Genomic DNA, 20,011 nt, shown 5'->3' with positions numbered 1-20,011 from the left:
AAAAAACCCATCAAATGATTGGGAATTAAAAATCACTCTTCCAAATACTGTCTGCTTTGCACAGGACTGTTGTCGGGATCAAAATGAGATTCTAGCCATGAAAGCGAAGAAAAGAGGTTCCAAATACCGACAGATGCTTCACTTGTTCATAATACTTTTTACATTTTAGATAAGTAAACCAACAGTAAAATGAGTATCTCCCAACAAGATGAATAGCTGTGTGAAAGCAAAGTATATGCCTTTTCTCTCTGCACTTTTGCACAACGTAGACTCTCAGTGAATATTTGTTAACTCTAAAAGAATATAGCCTACTATCTTAGCACACATGGTAAATTTGTGTTCAAGATCCAGAGAAGCTCTCAGTGATTAAGCTGGAAGGTCCTCCAAAGGATTATTTGTAAAATGCATAATGACGCCAACATTTATTGAGTGTCTCTACCAGTCCTTATATGCTTATTATATCTATGAGGACTATACTATTATTGGACTCCCTCTCAGATAGGGAAGCTGAGGCATAGAGATGTTAAGCAACTTGCCGAAAGTCATACAGCTACTAAGTGTCAGAGTTTGGTTTCAAACAAGAAGACCTTACACCAGTCCAAGCTCTCAATCACTAAACCTCAGAAGACTAAAAGCAGATGCTGGTCACTGGTTGCTGGAATCCATTGCCATTGTAGGGGTTCTGTGTTCAACCCAGACAAAACCAGGTAATCTCTTGGTTCCAGCTCTATTCAACCAGCTAACTCCACCCTTTTGAAAATGCAGAAACAAAGGCCCAAGTCAGGTGACTAGTTGACATAGGTGTGGCACCATCACAGATATTGAACCATTTGGCATCTGAATTATCAGTCTGCACCTTCAGAATCTAAGTATATTTGGGGGGAGTGCGTGAACATCTTGTATTCCATTAAGTCTTCTAAAAATCCATCACCTCTGCTTTGTATACAAAACACAAGCTTCTCAGTCCTTCTATCTACAACTAGAAGCAGGATTTTACTGATCCAGGGTAAGGGATGCATTAAAGTTTGCAAATTCCCAGGTCCAATCTTCAAATTCAGGTTTATCAGGCCTGAAGGGTTTTGCCCTTTTAGCTAGCAAAACAAGTGATGCTAGTATTGGAAAGACACCATCCTGTATTTGGAAGGAACACTTCTTATCTGCCTGAGGTTTGGCCAAATAGAAAGAACTTGTGTATTTTCTTTTTAAAGAAACCATGACAAATCCCTTTATCACCCCCCACCTCCACATCGGCTGGGCCTGGGAGGTAAGGGAAATGAGGAGTAGGCCCCTCTGGTAGTCGGAGCACACAGCTTCTCTGTGTGGCTCAGCTTCCTTCTCCTTGGTTTGGCTGGGCTCCTAAGAAAGGCCACACAACTAAGAGTGAGCCTTACAGCATCCTGCACCCAGCCTTCATCCAACCTGCATGTCTGCCAGGAAGGGGGTGTGGTTTGACTGATTTCAGGCCACCAAGATGCACAGACAGGCTGGAACTCAGTTTGCAAGGCCCCAGTTTCCATCCCCTGCCGGTGCCAATAGCTTACTATGGTTATAACTCTCCAGATTCCTTCAGAGGAAGCCAGTTATCTGCTAGACTTCCTTTGTTCTTCAGGGCTCTATTTTGGCATCTCTGCCAAGGACATGTTTTGGCTGGATCCACTACCCTGGCCTCTGCACATCACTGGGAAACTGAGCTAAGAGAAACACGGCCCAGGAAGTAGAAGGGGAGCTGGAGGTTTTGTCTGCTTGAATGCAGGGACTTATGACAGAAATGTGCACCAGGGACCAGGTGCTCAGTGGACAGATGACCAGCATCTTCCTGAGACTGCTGTGAACCTTTCAGCCTTTTCAGAGATCAGATTGCTGGCCAAAGCAAAGATAATGCCAGCTTTCTTGGGATCCCTGATTAACTTTTCTCTATGCAGTAGGGAATGGGGTTGGGGTGAAAGGTGGTTCTTACTTCTGTTAAAGATGGTCAGTGTACACTGTAATCTGTGCTGACCCTGTTGGGTTTTGCAGTGGGAACTGAAATGCACAGATCATATCATTCGATGATAATGGATGGCTATGGTGAATGTGGCTATCCCTCCCAATAGTTGCACAGCATAATCAATCATGTGTCCTCAGCCAATGTCACATCTACTCAGGAAAGCCTTGCACATCATTTTACATCCAGTTCAAATTCCTCTTCACATGGATTCCTCCTCTGAGCTCTAGAGGGTCCTTCAGCTAATGGTGATTATCACTTGGCTTGTTCAGATGTTTTATTTGTGGTGACATCTCCCCAGTCTCTTGTAGAGAGGAGAAGGAGTGTCTTTTTCATCCTTACATTCACCATGGCACCCAGAATGGAGACTCAGACACAGTAGGCATGTAATAAAATAGAAGTTACATTAATAACAGCCTGTGGAGGGGAGCATAAACTCAGTCACGTGAACTACAAGATCAAGCATTTATTTATTGGCAGAGAGAGAAGCAAAGAAGGAGCTGGCCAGATTGTTTCATTTGGAGCCCTTCTAAGCTCATACTGAGTGAAACATTCAATGAAATAATAGCCTGGTTTAATGGTATGAACTTTGACTCTGTGATAACTGATCGTCCTTAAAACCATCCTGGATTTGTTTTCCTCCAAAGGAGCAGGATACTGAGCACAGCTCTGTGAAGAGTTCCTTTAAGGAGATTTCTCAGCACTAAATAAAAGAGCGACTTCTCAACGTTGCAAAAGAGGCCCGGCTGTTAGTTTTGGCTGGGGACAAGCGCTGAGCTGGCTCCACTCAGAGATGGCAGGATGAGATAAACATGGCTGTATGATGTCACTGAAATGGTCTTATTTTCATCAGAAGCTAAATTCAAATACCCTCAGGGAAATGGATTATTTTGTTTTGCTTTGAATTACTACAGCTTTCTAAAATTCATTTTTGCCTCTGTAAGTGATGGGAGTTTCCAATGGACTCCAAGTTCCATGGAGAGATGCTTGGAAAACTGTACTCCTCTGGGTGCCTGGAAGGAGCACTCAGCAGTGACTGTACAGCAGTAGATTTGCAATCTGAGCCCCACTCTCTGCACCAGATATTGACTGGCATATCTTTAAGAAGGCCTTGAGGTTCTAGATTCAAGAGTGGTGAATTAGAGTTTGTGATTGGCTCTCACTAGAGTCACTGGATCTAGACTAGAACACTCAGTGCTCCTACTGACTAAATAAATGGTGGGTCAGTATTGAAAATGAGAAGAGGTTCCAAAAATAGCAGCGAGAGTGTAGAATCCCCAAAGTGCCTCCCTTCCACCCACTATCCCCCCCAGCATGCACACACACACACACACACACACACACACACACACACACAGAGTTCTACTCCATATCTCTCCCAAACCCAAAGCCATCTTGTCTAAACAATCTGAGAACTTCTAAATTGAGAGAAAGAGGCAATCTAGACACTAGAATTGGTCATTCCACCCATGTTCACAGAAGAAGACCTGAGGTGTCTCCAAGCACAGCAGAATTGGGACAGATTTGTCAAATCATTCATCTGCAGAGGTGAAACCTAATACCATTACCAGACACTGGTTGTCACATAGATAATGGGTTAACTGAGTTGGATCTGAAACCAACTCTGATTCAACTCCTGCTTCTGCCACTCCTCTGATTCTGCTTCCTTGTGTTTTAGTTTCTTCCTGTAAAAAATGTCATTACAAATCATAACCTCACGGAACTCTCTAAAGGACTGAATGAAATATTCCTTGTGAGGTTATGATTTGTAATGACATTACAATGACAGTTAATATTATTTATTAATTGGTCTTCAAGGAAATTCTAATTTTCTTCCATAATGCAAAGATGGATTGATCTCTCAGCTAACAGTGATTTTGCCTTCCTATGCTCCTAGTTTCTAGATCTCTCTTTTAGGAATTCAAACTAGTCATTTTATTGCTAATATATAAAGGGAATTAGATGTTTGTGAACTCTTCCAAGAGAGTCTTACATAACTCAGATCACAGGTTTGTATAAACTAGTGTTTAGCTACTGTGGAAAATATACAATTAGCACTTAATCAATGTTTTAATCAAATGATTCCCTGGCTTTGGCAGACAGGAGATTCATCAAAAGTAAATACAGGACATTGGGCATTATGGTTATAATAATTACATCATAATTGGCCTGATGTATATGAAAGAGTCTAACACAGTGACAGGAATCCAACTGTCCTTCAGATTTATTAAACTGTTTGTGATCATTTCAAATTCATTTTAAACATTTTTACAGTGATCTATACTCTACACAGATGATCCAAGTCAGTGAAAAATGGAAACTGAGATTTGAATTAGATTACTGGTGATGTAAAGCTTGCACTTTTGCCAGACAGCATTTGCACTTGTTACATAAATAAATGGTCATTTTTCCCTGCCTCTCTTATAGAGGCAACTGCATGACAGGGAGAAGAACATGGATCTTAGTCAATCAAAAAGGTGTGATTATACGTGTTATATAGGGACACTAAGGTTCAGAGATACCAAGTGACTTTTCCTAGAGTCAGGATGCATGTCTCAGAAAGAAAAAAAAAAAAACCTTTAAGTGAGATAGTATTAATGAAGTATAGTCTAAAGAAAGGCAGGCCGAGGTAAATGGCCCTTGCCTAAAAGGAAACCACCCTTAAAAGGATTTTATATCACCCTAGAAGGAGCCCTCCACCCTTGCCCATGTGAAAAACTACCTGATAGGTAGATGAGTACATAGACAAAAAGCTGCCTGTGTGACAGGTATGTGGAGGGTTCATCAGATTAAAACAGCCACACCAAAGAGCCCATAAAAGCCACTCAATTTAAACACCAAATTGACAACCCTCTTGGGTTCCCTCCCTCTTCAGGAGCTTTGTACTACTGCCCAATAAACTTTGCTCTACTATCGTTCAATATGCTTCGTTGCCTACCACTCTTGGTCTGGTCTACCTCTTCATTCTTCAAAGCAGCATGACCAAGAACCACAGTACGAAAAGAAAAGAAATCCTACAATAGTATTTTTGAAAGGTCTTTGTTAGCAGCAAAGTATGAAAGAGTATTTTTGTAAACCATAGGCATTTAATAAGCAGCTACATTGCCCCAGTGGCCATGTGGGACACTGTAGGTGGAAGATATCCCAGGCTTGAAGGAGTTTCCAGACCAGTGTAGGGGACACGAGGTGTACTGAAGAAGTAAGTACAGGACATAGCAGGGTGTGAAGAAAAGAGTGGCCACTTGTAAAAAGGTGAAAGCAGAGGGTTTTCTCTAGAAAGAGACACACAAGCAGACTCACAAAGCTAGGTAGCTAGGTGTTCATCAGAAGAACAGGGGTGGAGGGGGAGAAGGTTAAGGCAAAGACATTGCAAGTGCTGGGGGATAGCATTATCAGATTCTGGTTTCCACAATCTTGGAGGCAGCTGCCAGAGGAGGGATTGGAAGCAGGGATACTCTCCACTCAAATAGGCCAAGCAATAGATGACAACCTCTGGACCGAGACAGTGAAATTATGAAGGCAAAGAGGTGGATGTAGTATAAAGAGGTGTTGAGGTAGATTTAACCAAATTTGGTCGTTCTTCAAGCTTGGAGGAGAGAGAAAGACAGAGGTCAAGGGTGGCATCTAGGTTTCTAATTTGAGTACTGGGAGAACTCTGGTGTCATTCATTGGGAAGGGAAACCCAAGAAGGAAAGATAATAATATAGTGGGCTTGATGACATCCTCTCAGCTACTTTTCTTGGATCTGAGTCATTACAGATGACTTCATCTTTTGATTCAGGGAAGTTTTCTTTCATTCACCTTCCTGGTGTCTTAGCTAACAATTAACTGCGAGAGGGGAAACATAACATCCTAGCTCTATTTTCCAAATGATTACCCTGCAGTAAAACATAAAGGCAATGTGGACTTCAAGTAAAAGACACAGGTGCATGCTCTAAGCAGAATGTTCATGCAATTTGTCTTGAGGTTTGTGTCAGGGTCTAATAAGCACCTGCTATATTTTTATAAGTGGGTACTAAGACTTAATAGAACCTTTCTGAAATGATAATTATACTGCCTATGAGCCCAGACAGTAGGTGTAGATAATGGAAGCCTGCAGTAAGGCATCGACTCCACGAGCTCAAGGACATCTACATGTAGGTTGAAAAGTCTCTTTCAAACTGCCTGTGAGCATTTTAGGTATGGATCCTCATGGTGTCTCCACTAACTTCTGAAGGTGGAGACATCCCTTCTAGAGGGACATAGCACCTTAGAGAGCGCAGGCAGACCAATGGTCAGTGTCTTTGGTGAACACACTTCTTAGTCAAGCACAAAGCTTAAAAAGGGGAGCTTGGGCTGGATTCTAAGCCCCACTGGTCCCCTCACGCTTTTTCCTGTGTGGTACAACTGCAGCCACTCTGTGAGGCAGCCCCAGGACGTTGGCTAATATCTCTAAACCCCTTAGAGCCCAGCCATGAAAACTTACTACTGGAGGTTGGAGAATCTCTTATAACAAAGAACAGTGGAAAGAATATTGAATACTCACTATGTGTTAGGGACTTAGGGGAAGATGCAAGCACTTATTGAATAAAGGAAGAGGTGGAATAAGTCTTCATTAATAGCAATACTAGATAGGACCCAAAACACATCCCCAGCAAGAGATGGAAACAGACAAGTCAAATATCATGTGATCAAGCAAAAACTAAATTTCTTAATAGCAGAAAGAGTTAGGGTTAGGCTTTTATTCCTGGTTTTTATTTAGATTTTAATGTCACAGATCAATATAAAAGTTGCCCTGTTTTCTAGTTAGAAGAAAAAGCCCTTAATATTTAAAATCAGAATATGGATTTCTGTTGAGAAGTATGCTGTGGAACCAGATCCCATCAGGAGATCCTATATTGTCTTTTCCCCTTTGCTCAGCACCCAGGTCATTCTCAGTTGGAAGTCCTTCTATGAGAACATATATGTCCAAGGAATCCATTTTTTAATCAGGACTGAAAAACATTAAGAACTCATTCTCTGTTGTGTCACTTTACAAGCTTTAGGACCTACCATGGGAGACAAAATGAAGACAGAATCTCTTCCAAACAACATGTTCTAACATGTTCAAGCTTGAACCTTCCTGTATTATTATTTATCCAGAAACAAGCAAATGCAGTCCCACACTGTAATTTGCTAAGTAAACGCAGATGGTGCAAAGCAGGATTTCTTAACCTCAACACTATGGAGATTTGAGGCTGGATAATTCTTTCTAGGGGTCTGGGGGAGGAAGCAGTGTACATTATAGAAAGTTTAATAGCATCCATTACATGGTAGTAGCACATTTCCCCCCTTTGTTATCACAACCAGAAATGTTCTCTAGGTATTGCCAAATCATCCCTGGTTGAGGAACACTGATTTGGAGTAGCACTCAAATCCAAGTTCAGCCAGATACAAGGAGTCAGCTGAGCATCTGAAGGGCAACAGAGAACCACTGGCTGCTGCTGTGATGACAAGGACTTAGGACAAGTGAATTGAAACTCTCTCATTGACTCAAGCTCATTAAATTTAAGATACTGAGTAGTTTACTACAACTGTGAGAAGTGATTTGGTCTATCATCACAGCTCAACCCTAAGATCCTGCTGATTCTTTTATACCAGAGAGAAAAATTTTTAAATAATTATAGTATCATTATAATACTATATCTCTACATTAGTAGTCTTATAGTAACAAGTGACAGAAACCCAATTCAAGGTGGCATACAAAACAAAGGTGGTGGGGGATTGGGCAGAGAAGCTTTTTATGGTGAGTCACGGAACAGAAAATCCAGGGGTAGAATTGGCTTCTACACTCAGATTGAGGTATTCAAACAGTGACATCAGGAATATTTCACTTCTACTTTTTGGTTATATTTCCCTCTACACTACATTGGCCTTGTTTTTAAGGTGCTTTCCTGAGATAGTGACAGAGATGGCCCCTGAGACTCCAGGATGACATCCTAGAAACTCCTGTGGAAAAATAAGGGCTCTTTTCTAAGTGTTCCAGCCAAAGTTCCAAAATTAAGTTTCATTGACCTAACTTGGATTATATGTCTATACCATCCGATTGTGCAAAAACTAAATTTTTGTAGCCAATAATTGTAGCCAAAGAAATGGAACAATCCAGATGACTTCCCAGGCTTGTCAGCACATACTGTAATAGTAAGCCTCTAAGATGATCTTCATCAGCTCCTGTCCCCTCGTTTTCATGCCGTTGTATATTCTGTTTTTGAGTATAGGCTGAACTCATTTCTAAATGAACAGAGTAGTCAAAAGTGATCGGATATCACTTCTGAGATTATGTTACAAAAACGCTGTGACTTCTGTCTTACTCACCTGCTGTATTGCAGATTGTCCTGTGGAGAGGCCTATACGGCAAGAACGTGATGGTTTTATCCAACAGCCAGCGAGGACTAAAGGCCTGCCAATAGTCATGTGAGCAAGCTCAGAAGCAGATCTCTCTGAATCAAGCCTTGAGGTTGATTACAGCCCTAGCTGACACCCTGACTGCAGTCTTACAAGAGATCTTGAAGCAAAGACACAGAAAAGCTGCACCCAGATTTCTGATGCATAGAAGCCATGACATAGTAAGTTATCTGTTGTTTTAAGCCAATACATTTTGGGGCTATTTGTTATACAGCAATAGGTAAGTAATACAATGTGCTACCACCACCCACAACACATACACATTCCCAAGGATACAGGAGGGGACTGTTTCATCAAATACCATGGCCTGAGATTAGGGGAGGCATAGCCCCAAGGGCATTCTGGTATTCAAAAACACATATGCTTTATAACATCCAATTCAGGTTGTTTGAACTGAACATAAGTTTCAAAAAAAATAAGGAACACACTCTTCTGACATTCTCCCCACAGGGAGAAAACTGTAAACTTTCAAGTGACTGCATCAGGAATGGATTTGCACTGACCTGGCTCACAAAAGACTTTGCTAAACCACATATCCTGAGGGTGGGAGCACTGTGTTGATAGCAATTCTTTTCTTCATTCACCCCTGGAGATTGAAACTTCTGGACATCAAGTTTGAGTGGAACTTCTCTGTTGTTCCTTTAGGCCCACCTTCTCTGGATTTTTAGTTTCCACTATTACATAAGCCTTGAAATATTCCTTATTGACAGGGACAGTTTATTTTCTTTCTCTATTAAACAGGAAATTGAATAGCCTAATAAGAAGCTGAAATATCGATGAATCTTGGCCATTCTATTATGAATTTGTAGTTCAATTTTGAAATAGTGGGATTGAGGTCTTGACTGAAATTTTTCTTCCAAAATGTCCCTGAAGCACTAAGATGAGGTCATTGGAGGCTTTGGATTACTTGAGGTGCTCCAGAACATGTGATATGTAAAAGGAAATTCCCCTTGTTTTCTCATTTCTATGTCCTCACTTACCTTGTCTGGATCATCGTAAATACCCTGGGAAAAATGAAGTTTCCATCAAACATTTGATCACCAGAAAGAGCAGAAGGTAAGTACTAAAGAGACTGTGACTTGCTGACAATAACTCACTGGATCCCAAGTCTGTCCTTATTGCCCATGATGACAAGTCACAAAGTGGAGAGAATTTAGGAAGTGATTTGAGTATCAGGTCCTTGAGTACCAGAATTCACCAGTAGTACTCATGAGTACTATCTGTTAGGACCATTCACACCATATTATTTTATGCAGCTTCTACATGGTGTGGTATTTGATACTACAAAACATGCAGTTGATTGATTGATTTCCAGAGTAGATTGACCTAGTAAAATGCTGCATATGACATTTATGCATATAGATTTAGTGAGTGTGTGTTTTCAGATTAATAGCAGCTCAGTAGATGATCAGATATCCATGAATCTTCCAATCATTGAGATCTTTCCTATATATTTCTTATTAATGAACTGAGATCTGCTTACTCAAAAAAAAAAAAATCCTATTTCTCTGACCTAAAGTTAGTGAAAGTTTCAGATGCTGAAGGAGTGGGGAAGAAGGACACGTATATCAAACAAGATCTTTGAAAACTCAAAGGTTCCACCCAAGGACCAGGTTGGAAAGACCCTTATTTGTCTTTCATCTACTAGTTCTCTAAAACAAAAAAAGGAATAGGGAGCTTTAAAAGCTAAATTAAAAAGTTTCATTTTCTTAATTTGCATTGATCCACATTTCCTGAGACCATCAGAATCTCACTAACAGCAACAGGATAGTATTCCTCTGAGTTCAACATGCTCACACATTTTCGGGGAGTCTAGCTCCTTCAAAATTCTCCCAACTGGTTGAGGAAGCTCCCAGTTATATTCAGTGAGAGTGGGAATGGAGATGAGTTGGCTATGACTAGAAAGCACCATTCCCTCCTACAAGTTCTTGTAGCTGCATGTGGAACCTGCTAGCTCCTTCTCTCCTGCTTTGGAGACTGCTGCCTCTGGGTGCCAGATCTAGGACAGCTCCCACCTGGCCTGTTTCAGACACCCTGGCTTCTGTGTCATGTGCTCTGGCAATGCCCTCACAGCATTCTGCTTGCACTCTCTACAGAGATAAGTAGAGAGGCTCCTGGATCCTTTCATTTTATTTTATTATTATTTTATTTTATTTTATTTTATTTTGTTCTATTATATTTTTTATTTTATTATTTTATTTTATTCTATTCTATTTTTATTTTATTTTATTTTATTTTATTATTTATTATTTCTTCATCTTCCTGGGACTCTAGCACATATTCTCGGGGATTCAGAAAAAGAGCAAGTCCTAAAAGTTCTAGATTGAGCCTTTTCTTGATGCTGGCTTCTCCTCCTTTAGCAAAATTTATGTAAAGGACTTTGCCCTCAAGGGTGAGTCTTACCTCAGATATGTAATTTAGTCCCTCAAGCTTTGATAGTCCCCAGTACTTACACCCAAAGATAATCACTGTAGATGTGACTCAGGTAAGACTTAGAGCACATGGGAAACATAATTCAATGTGTTTCGGAAGATCCAAGCCAATTTTCTTGTGTTTATGGGCACCATTGATCTTAATGAAAGAAAACTCAAGAAACAATTAGCACTGACTACAGAGTGTAAACAAACTAATTAAAGAATTTCATACGTATTTTTCTCTGCTTCAAACATGGCTTAACTTTAAATTATTGTAGTTGGTCATGAACAAGATTCTGAAATCAAACCGCCATTTAGAAGCTACGTTAAATTCACCGTGTCACTTAATCTCTCAGAGCCTGTTTCCTTGTTTGTAAAATGGGGATAACATCACCATTATCCCACTGGATTGTTAGCATCAAATAAGGTAATGAATGTAAACAGAGCACAGTAACCTGGCACAGGGTAAATACCCAGCCAACTGTTTGCCCCATTATATGTACAGCCACGTATGTGTGTGTCAATATTTCTTTAGACTATGATACAGATGTTCAAAAGTATTTTCGAAGCCCCTCTAGACAATGGTCAAAGTCTTTATGAAAAGGCCTGTTGCTATTTTAGAAAACTGGCCTCAAATCTTGATTAAGAGTGACATTTCTATTTTTTTCCTGATACTATGTAAATAGCACAAAAGTCTCACAAATAAATAGCATCATTTTGTATAAACAGATTCCTAGCTTTCTTTGCAGTGGAGGGCAGCTTCTCACAAATTCTTTTAAGAATGCTCTGGCTTGTCCCAGAATCAACCCATGCTGAGTTTACTATTCAGACCAGATTATTACCAGGCAGTTGGAGCGGTCAAATTCCCACAGCCAATTTTCTATAAAAATCCCAAGTAATTGAAATGGGAGGAAGGTACCCAGTAAAAGTCAGGGTGAATAATTTAGCACAGTAGCTGTCTGCAGCCTCTGAAGCAACATATTCAAGGCATTTTATTAGAAAGTTGAGGAAGCCACTGTTGTCTCCAGAACATCCTGGCTGCCACCCATTCATTTCATCAAAAACAAGGAGAGTAGCAAAATCTACTACAAAATCTAAGCAGCCAGGAGATCTAGGGTTAATCCTTCTCTGATACCTGAGCCATCCTGTAAGTGCCAAATATGAGCAGTGACATTGTACATCATTGTACGTGACATCTTTCTAAAGGCCAGTGTTGAGAAACATAACTAGTAACAGGGGTCACTAAACAAGGGTGCTGTATTCCCTCCCAGCTCTGTAGATTCCTTCAAAGAGGAGACCCATCTGCTAGGGATAGGGATAAGCTGGGTGCTATTTTAGAAAACTGGCCTCAAATCTCTATTGAGTGACTTTTCTAATTCTTTACTGACCCTATGTAAGTAGAACAAAATTCTCACAAATAAATGCCCTCCATCCCTAAGCAGGACTAGTTAAGAGTTAGGGACACAAATACACAAATGGCAGAAGCCCAGTTCACTTAGATTTAGTGAAAAGGGAATTTGTTGACTAATACTGCTGATAAGAATGGAAAGTTACTCACAGGATTGAGTGAAGCTCTAGATTAGAATGGAGTTCACTGGATCTAACACCTGGAAATCAGTGCCCAGGTGAGAGTCTCTGTGTCTTAAGGTCTTACTGTCAGAGAGGTAGAAATGGACATCCAATATCAGAAAAAGGTGTTTGGAAAAATAATGTGTTAAGTAATCAAATCAAAATGCGAGGTTCTGGAAGTCCTGTGAGCTACTTCAATTACCTACAAGTTCATAGCAATTATTGAAAGCGTTTAACGGTATAAACTCTATGTCCAACCATTACAGGTTGAATTGTGTCTCCAACCCCTCCTCCAAATTCATATGTTGAAGCTTTAACTCCCTCTACTCTTCTTAATTATTAGTTGAGACTTCAGTAATAAACAAGAAAAAAAAAAAGAGTTTACTAACATGTGTATGTCATGTATACATGGAAGATACCCCATGAAAAATTAGTAACTCTCCAAGGTAGCTTAGAACTCCAGCTTAAATTCCACCTTTAGCTAAAGGCAAAAGAAAGAAAGGTGTGGGAGGAGGACAGTTATGGGTTACCAGGAAAAGCAAGGTAAATAGGGTAAGGTTTGCTACACTAAATTAAGTAGGCACATTTCCTATCAATAAAATTCTCTTGTGATTTATGGTCATCCTTCTCTTCCTGGTACAAAGAGGGAGATACCCTTAAAAATGGAGATTTCCTTTGTAAGTGCAAATGTCCCTTAGAAAAGGGTAATTTCTACTCTGTTTTCAGAATTTCTACTACATCTGCTGTTTCTCAAAGCAATCAGCTCAAGGGGCACCTGGGTAGTTCAATTGGTGGGGCATTGGACACTTGATTTTGGCTCAGGTTATGATCTCAAGTCATGAGATCAAACCCCATGTTAAGCTCTGCACTCAGCAAAGAATCTGCTTAAGATTCTCTTCCTCTGCCACTCTCCCCATGCTCACATGCACTGTCTCTCTCTCTAAATTAAAAAAAAAAAAAAAGGTTTAAAAAAATACAGCTCAAAATAATCCTTAAGCCAAAGAGGCATATTTTGGGTACTCTGCTACCCTTTGATATTTATTCCTTTTACTCCTTTCCTGTGAGGTCATCTCTGGCTGACTGTGTCCCTCAACTGAAGATTACATCTCTTAAGATAGTCCCCTCCTACATGGCTCTCTCCTTCTCTCAAAGTCTCAGACCTTGGGATAGTCACAGCTCTGCTGATACCAGCTCTGGGCCACTGCACTATCTCTTCTGCTTCTTCTATGCCCACACTTCTGCAAATAGTCATTCCGTAAATAAACCCTTTCCAAATCATTCCAATTTGAGTATGACATCTGCTTCCCCAACTGATAGAGCTCTCTATAAAACAGAGGTGGAAAAACTGAAGGACAAAGCCTCCTTCTCCCCTCCACCTTGAAAAAAGGATCCTGGATAGGATCCAAAGTACATCAGGCTCTCATACACAAAGTCCATGTCAGATGAGAGATTTTTTAATGTGCCATCTGTCATCAGAAATCCCTTGCCTAAATGTTTATTTCCTTTGGGGACTTTCTTTCATCATTGCTTTCTATTGCTTTCTAATTATACTTATACCTTAGAATCTTTGTGGCCACAATATTGGAATCAGATTATTGACTGAAATCTCTTTGTGTCTGATAATTTTGACTGTTCACTATTTCCATTAGTAATGTGCCATGTTTTTGGTTTTGGTTATATTTTTTTCAGAGTATCATATATAAAAAGTGACAAAAGCTTCTATACCTGTGGTGTGGATTTTATCTAGTGGGGAATCAAAATAAAGTGGAAATGTTTGGGGTTTCCTTTCCTTTTGCCAGTGACCTTAACCTCTTCTCTCATTTCACCCATTTTGCATTTAATCATTCTTTACCCCAAAGGCAAACTGCCCATCTGTATAATGTCTACTACTTATCAGCACTGCACATTATTTTCATTCTCCAAGCAACTCTCAGAGACAGATCTAAGCACGCCCTTTGTGTTTACTTATTTTTAAAGATTTTATTTACTTATTTGAAAGAAATAGAGCATGAGCAAGGGGAGGGGTAGAGGGAGAATCAGACTCCCACCTGAGGAGGGAGACCAGCTGGGGTGAGGGGGCAGGGCAGTGCTCAATCCCAGGACTCCAGGATCAAGACCTGAGCTGAAGGCAGATGCTTAACTGACTGAGCCACTGAGGCACCCCCAAGGATCCACATTTTATAACAAGAACACAGGCTCAGGAAGGTGACTTATCCAATAGGATACAACTAGTAAGTGGTGAAAGAGGGGAAGGCACCAGATCTAAGGGACCCCAAAGTACATGATTTATGCCTCTGCCACTGCCTGCTGCTAACTTCTCCCACTAAGTACCTTCACCTGCATCTAGAACGTTCAACAGGGAATGCTGTTCCCACCATGATTCTCCTGACTTCGATTTCATCTCCAGCATTTCCTCCATGGCTGATGACTCAAGGGTGGGATAGGGTTATTGACAGGTTATGAACAGATGTAAACAAACACTTTCCAGAATTGCATGCAGAGATATAGTCATCTCGCTTGTGGGGTGTTTCTGTCTCCTAAGCTAGTACTTCTGTTTCTTAACGGTGGAAACCATATTTTCTTTCCCTTTGGCGCTCCCCCACTCAATCCTCCCTACAGTCTATTTCAGTTCTTTGCACATGGGACAGTCTCAACAGATGCCACTGACTAACTGGGAGATTTAAAAAACTGGAAATTTGGAAAACTTTTGCTTGTGAAGGGGAAGTACACCATTCCTACCCTGATTTTTTTTTCCTACCCTGATTTTTAAAGAAAAAAATTATTCTGGGGAATAATAAAAATTATATTTCCCTTCTTATTTCCTAATGAAACAAATAAGATATGTAAGAAGTACTAGCGAAATACATTTGTTTCCATCAAGTGCTCTGTTCTGTCAGGACTTTATGAACTTTAAAGGAAAGGGACTCTTTAGGTCAGGAATTCCTCTGTTGCGGGGCACCTGGATGGCTCAGTTGGTTGAGCATCTCACTCTTCGTTTCTGCTCAGGTCATGATCTTAAGGTTGTGAGATCAAGCACCACATCAGGCTCCATGCTCAGTGTGGAGCCTGCTTGAGATTCTCTCTCTCCCTTTTGGTCCTTCCCCCTGCTTACAATCTCTCTCTCTCTAAAATAAATAAATAAATCTTTAAGAAAGAAAAGACATTCATCTCTTGCAAGGCTCCAGGCTAGAGCCTCCAGGAAGGGGAGGCTTGCGGCCTCTTGGTGAAATAACAGAATCAGAACACCACTGGTGTGTTTCACCTTAGCACTGACTTTCCTAGAAGGTGGCTTTGGTGGGGTCATCTGTTTGGGGTTGTTTAAATCTCAAAATCTGAGCACATGGGGGACAAGGGAAGTCAGCTAAGTCTGCAACTCAAAGGGAAAACCAGCTTAATGTGATTTAAGGGACCCAGGAAAGACTTCCTAGCCCCCAAACATCTCCCATTGGCTTCCTCCAGAACATTAAAAGAAACCTCACATTTACCCCTATCTTCACTTAGGCAGTAAGAGCCTGGCTAAAATACAAAGGTATTAGAAGATGCAAAACTATTTTTCCTTTATTCTAAGATGCACACTTTACCCACATTTTAATGTTTCTGAATCAGGATGCATTTTTAGAATCAATGTAAAATTTTTTTAAAGATTTTTTATTTTTATTTATTTATGATAGACATAGAGAGAGAGAGAGGCGCAGAGACACAGGCAGAGGGAGAAGCAGGCTCCCTACCGGCAGCCAGATGCGGGACTTGATCCCGGGACTCCAGGATCGCGCCCGTGCCAAAGGCAGGCGCGAAACCGCTGAGCCACCCAGGGATCCCTCAATGTAACTTTTTAATGTACTTACTGCTTCTTATTTCCCCTGAACAACTGTTAAGTCCATTTGTATTAAATAGATAAGAACCCCTGGGAAAGTTGTTAAAAATCTAGACACCTGCGCCTCACAAGAGCAGGTGCCAATTCAGAAGGTCTGGCAATTTGCATTTGCAGCAAGCAGTCAGGGTGATTCTGAGCAAGTAGCTCGACTTCAAGAGGCCCCAAATCAGTATTTTCCTGGATTCAGGGAATAGAGTCTTTATGGATCTTAGTGATGTGAGTTTGCAAGGTGTGTCACATGGAGGCTGCTCAGGTTACCAGTCACTGGGTCTGCATTTCAGAATCAGACAGTGAGGAGAGAGGCAATCTTGGGTCCTGCATTTTCAGAAATCAATTCTGCTGTGCCATATTTCTCTGAAATGCTGGTATTTTGACATTTAAACTCCATCTTTCAAAATCCTTTCACTTTTAACCATCTCATACTTATGTAAATGAGGTAAATTTCAGCTCTCCAGAAACTCACACCCTAGTTAGTGGATCTTGCAAATTGACCTGAGCCAGATTACTCAATGCTAAAATTCGGAGCCACTGACGAATCCTTAAATAGAAAGTGTTAGCTACTATCTTCTATAAATATGTTACCCAGTTATGGTAAAAGCAAGCCACCAGTCAAATTCTGCTGCACCTACAAACACTCATTAACCAAATATTAGTAAACAGTAGAGAAAAAAAAAAGCTGTTCATATAACCTTGGATGCAAGTTTCTCTCAAGAAATTGCCAGGATTCCAGGGGTAAGATTAGAGCATGAGGAAACCAGAATTTTCCAGAGTTCATGGCTAGACCAAAGACCAGATAAAGGCTTACCTGAAGCATCATGTAGGTTATAATTCTAGCTGAATACGTGTATCCTATTCATGCAGGAATGGAGGGTTTCTAAATCATTTACCTAATTCACTTATCTTGAATATCTCTATATTTACAAAGGGATCTCACTTCTAACTTTCACCATGTTAATCAAATGCCACTAATTTCACCAATAAAAATTCTCATGTAAACTAAAGCACTCGTTATTGATGGAGATGTAAATCACAGAGGTGCTTTGCCTCTGGATTGTGCATTCCTGATTGGAGTCCAGAAACATTTGGTTAGAGTCCAAACTAGGTGGCACACACATAATGTGGCACTGTGTATTCAGAAGCATTTAAAAATAAATAGCAGATCTACCTTAAGACTGCAGCTGACTCACACACACACTGTGGTATCTCTGATATCCTGCTCCAAGATTTGGTCTTTACCTGGTGGGCATGCAGAAGTGAGACAACAGTCCTCTACCTGCTACAGCTTTGGTCCAGAACATGGATCACTATACTACGAGAACTACATATGATAAGGAAGCAGAAGACAAGCTGGGGACAAAGCACTAGCTAAGAACCACCACCACCCCACTCCAGAACTCCCCACCCTCACTCCCAGGTGGGATATGTGTGACATTTCTCAGGCACTCCTACCTGCCCTAAAACTAAGGGAAGAGAAAAACAAATAGTTAACTAATAGAGATCATAATCCTGCAAGACATGAATCTCCAACAGTTTATAAATGTCTTAGTGATTTTATAAGAGAAAAGCATTCTTATGGGTCTCTGGAAGCTAGGTTATTGATAGACCCATAGACTCAATTTCCTGGAGCTCTAACACCACCCTCCCCTCCATAGTGATATAGAAAACAAAGGTAAAAGGAAATGCAGGTAAAATTAAATTTCCTTATAACCTGAAGCCCATTGACAAATACTTGAGGTGGGCAGAGTATAACATTCTTCCAGGAAGCTCCCAACTGTCTTAATTTCAATGCTTTACTAGAAGGAAAAACAACCCTAGCTTTATGACAATAGTAAGGGCTTCAGTATCTAGAGGGTCTTCTTTACATATCAAAGTCCTTTTGGACACCTCCCTTTTTCCTTATCTGTCACAAACCCCAAGTATATAAATCAGTCACCCCTCAGAACCCTGATGCAGCAACTCTTTCTGCCCATGGGTTCTGTCCCCCTGCTTTAATAAAATCACCTTTTTGCAACAAAGACATCTCAGGAGTTCTTTCTTGGCCATTGGCTCCAGACTCAGCATTCCAAAAATGACATCACACAGATCCAATAGGGATAAGGCTTCTTCCCAAAGAAGTCCCAGGGCCCTAAATGTCCACTCTATCCATACAGTTTTCTCCATAAAAATAAAAATAGAAAGACCATGGTCCCTATAGCGATTTGCTGGTTGGGTGACTTGGACAAGTTTCTTCATCTCTGATCCTCAGTGTTGCCCTCCGTAAAAGGGGAGTAAGAATACCTACTTTCTAGGACTGTTGCCAAGATCAAAACAGTGTCTGGTGCAGAGGAGAGGCACAGCTAATTTGATTTTTAATATTTGTGTCTTTTAAATCTTTGTTGCTTTTTCTCATTTGTGAGTTCTAAGGAAGAGTAAGATCTATGTTGTATAGCAGTACTTTATTTCACTATCACTAGAGATTACCAATCACTGACCTTGGCCTTAATCTTACTCTGAACTTTCTGAAATCCAGAATGTTAGCCCTGAGGCTTCTGCCTCTAGGAAAACTGCACAGCCTCTCTCATCTGCTCCCTGGTCCTAATGGTGTGGGAAACAAAGGCAGAAGGAAACTAGATAAAATTAAGTGTCCTTCTAACCGGCAACCCATTGACAAATACTTGAGGCAAGCAGAATATGACATTCCTTCAGGAAACTCCCAACTGTCTTAATGTTAGTGCCTTGCTAGAGGGAAAAACACAATCTTAGTTTGCTAATAATAGCAAGGCCTCCTATCCTATGAGTCTTCTTTAGCATATGAAAATCCTTTGGAACTTCCCTTATCTTTGCTTCCCCCAACCCCAAAGTATATAATCAGTTGCTCCTCACAATCCTGGGTCTGTAGGCCTTAGCAGCTCTTCCTGCCTTTGGGTTTAATAAAACCAACTTTTTGCACCGAATATGTCTCAAGAATTCTTTCTTGGCCATCAACTCCAGACCCAACAACACCACTCCAAAAAACACATCAATATCTCAGTGAGGCCCTCTTTTTGGTTCTAGAAAGGTGTCCTTTTCTATTTCTAGTCCCAGACCCAACAAGATAATCACAGATTCCATCTCTAAAATGCTTTCCTTTCTGTTTTGCCCCTGTTCATGTGTATATATCAGCCCTACATTTTGAGAAATGATGGCCAGTAGGCTGGCAGGGCTGCTTTCCACTACTTTAGTCAAAACAGTTTAACTTCATGCCCTCAGCAACTTTTCTTGTAGGAGAAGCACCTCTTTATTTAAGGGAACTTTATTAGCCCTAACAGAATTTTCAGTGAAGAGCTAGCTCTTCCAGAAAGTCCCCCCAGCCATGTTCTCCTCTCATGTAGCCTATCCCCTCAAAAAACAGAACCTGTGTTCTTACAAGAGGGCTTTGCCTTTCTCTTACTGATCTGATTCTGAATATGGATTTTTTTTTTTAAAGACTCTACCTATTAGAGAGAGAGCACATGAGTTGGAGGGAGAAGCAGAGGGAAAGGGAGAAGCAGCTTCCCACTGAGCAGGGAGCCAGACGAAGGGCTCAATACCACCACTCCGAGATCATGACCCAAGCCAAAGGCAGATGCTCAACTGAATGAGCCACCAAGGTTCCCCTGAACATGAGTTTTTAACAAATGATGAGAAAGCAGAAGACAGGCTGAGGCCAAAGAACAAGATGGCATCCTGCAAACCAAACCATGCCCCCCCAACCCGACAACCAGATGGGCTATGTGTGACATTCCCAGG

Source organism: Nyctereutes procyonoides, unplaced genomic scaffold, assembly GCF_905146905.1.
Source record: "Nyctereutes procyonoides isolate TBG_1078 unplaced genomic scaffold, NYPRO_anot_genome, whole genome shotgun sequence".
Taxonomy (NCBI): Eukaryota; Metazoa; Chordata; class Mammalia; order Carnivora; family Canidae; genus Nyctereutes; species Nyctereutes procyonoides.
Note: the sequence above shows the minus strand (reverse complement) of the source record.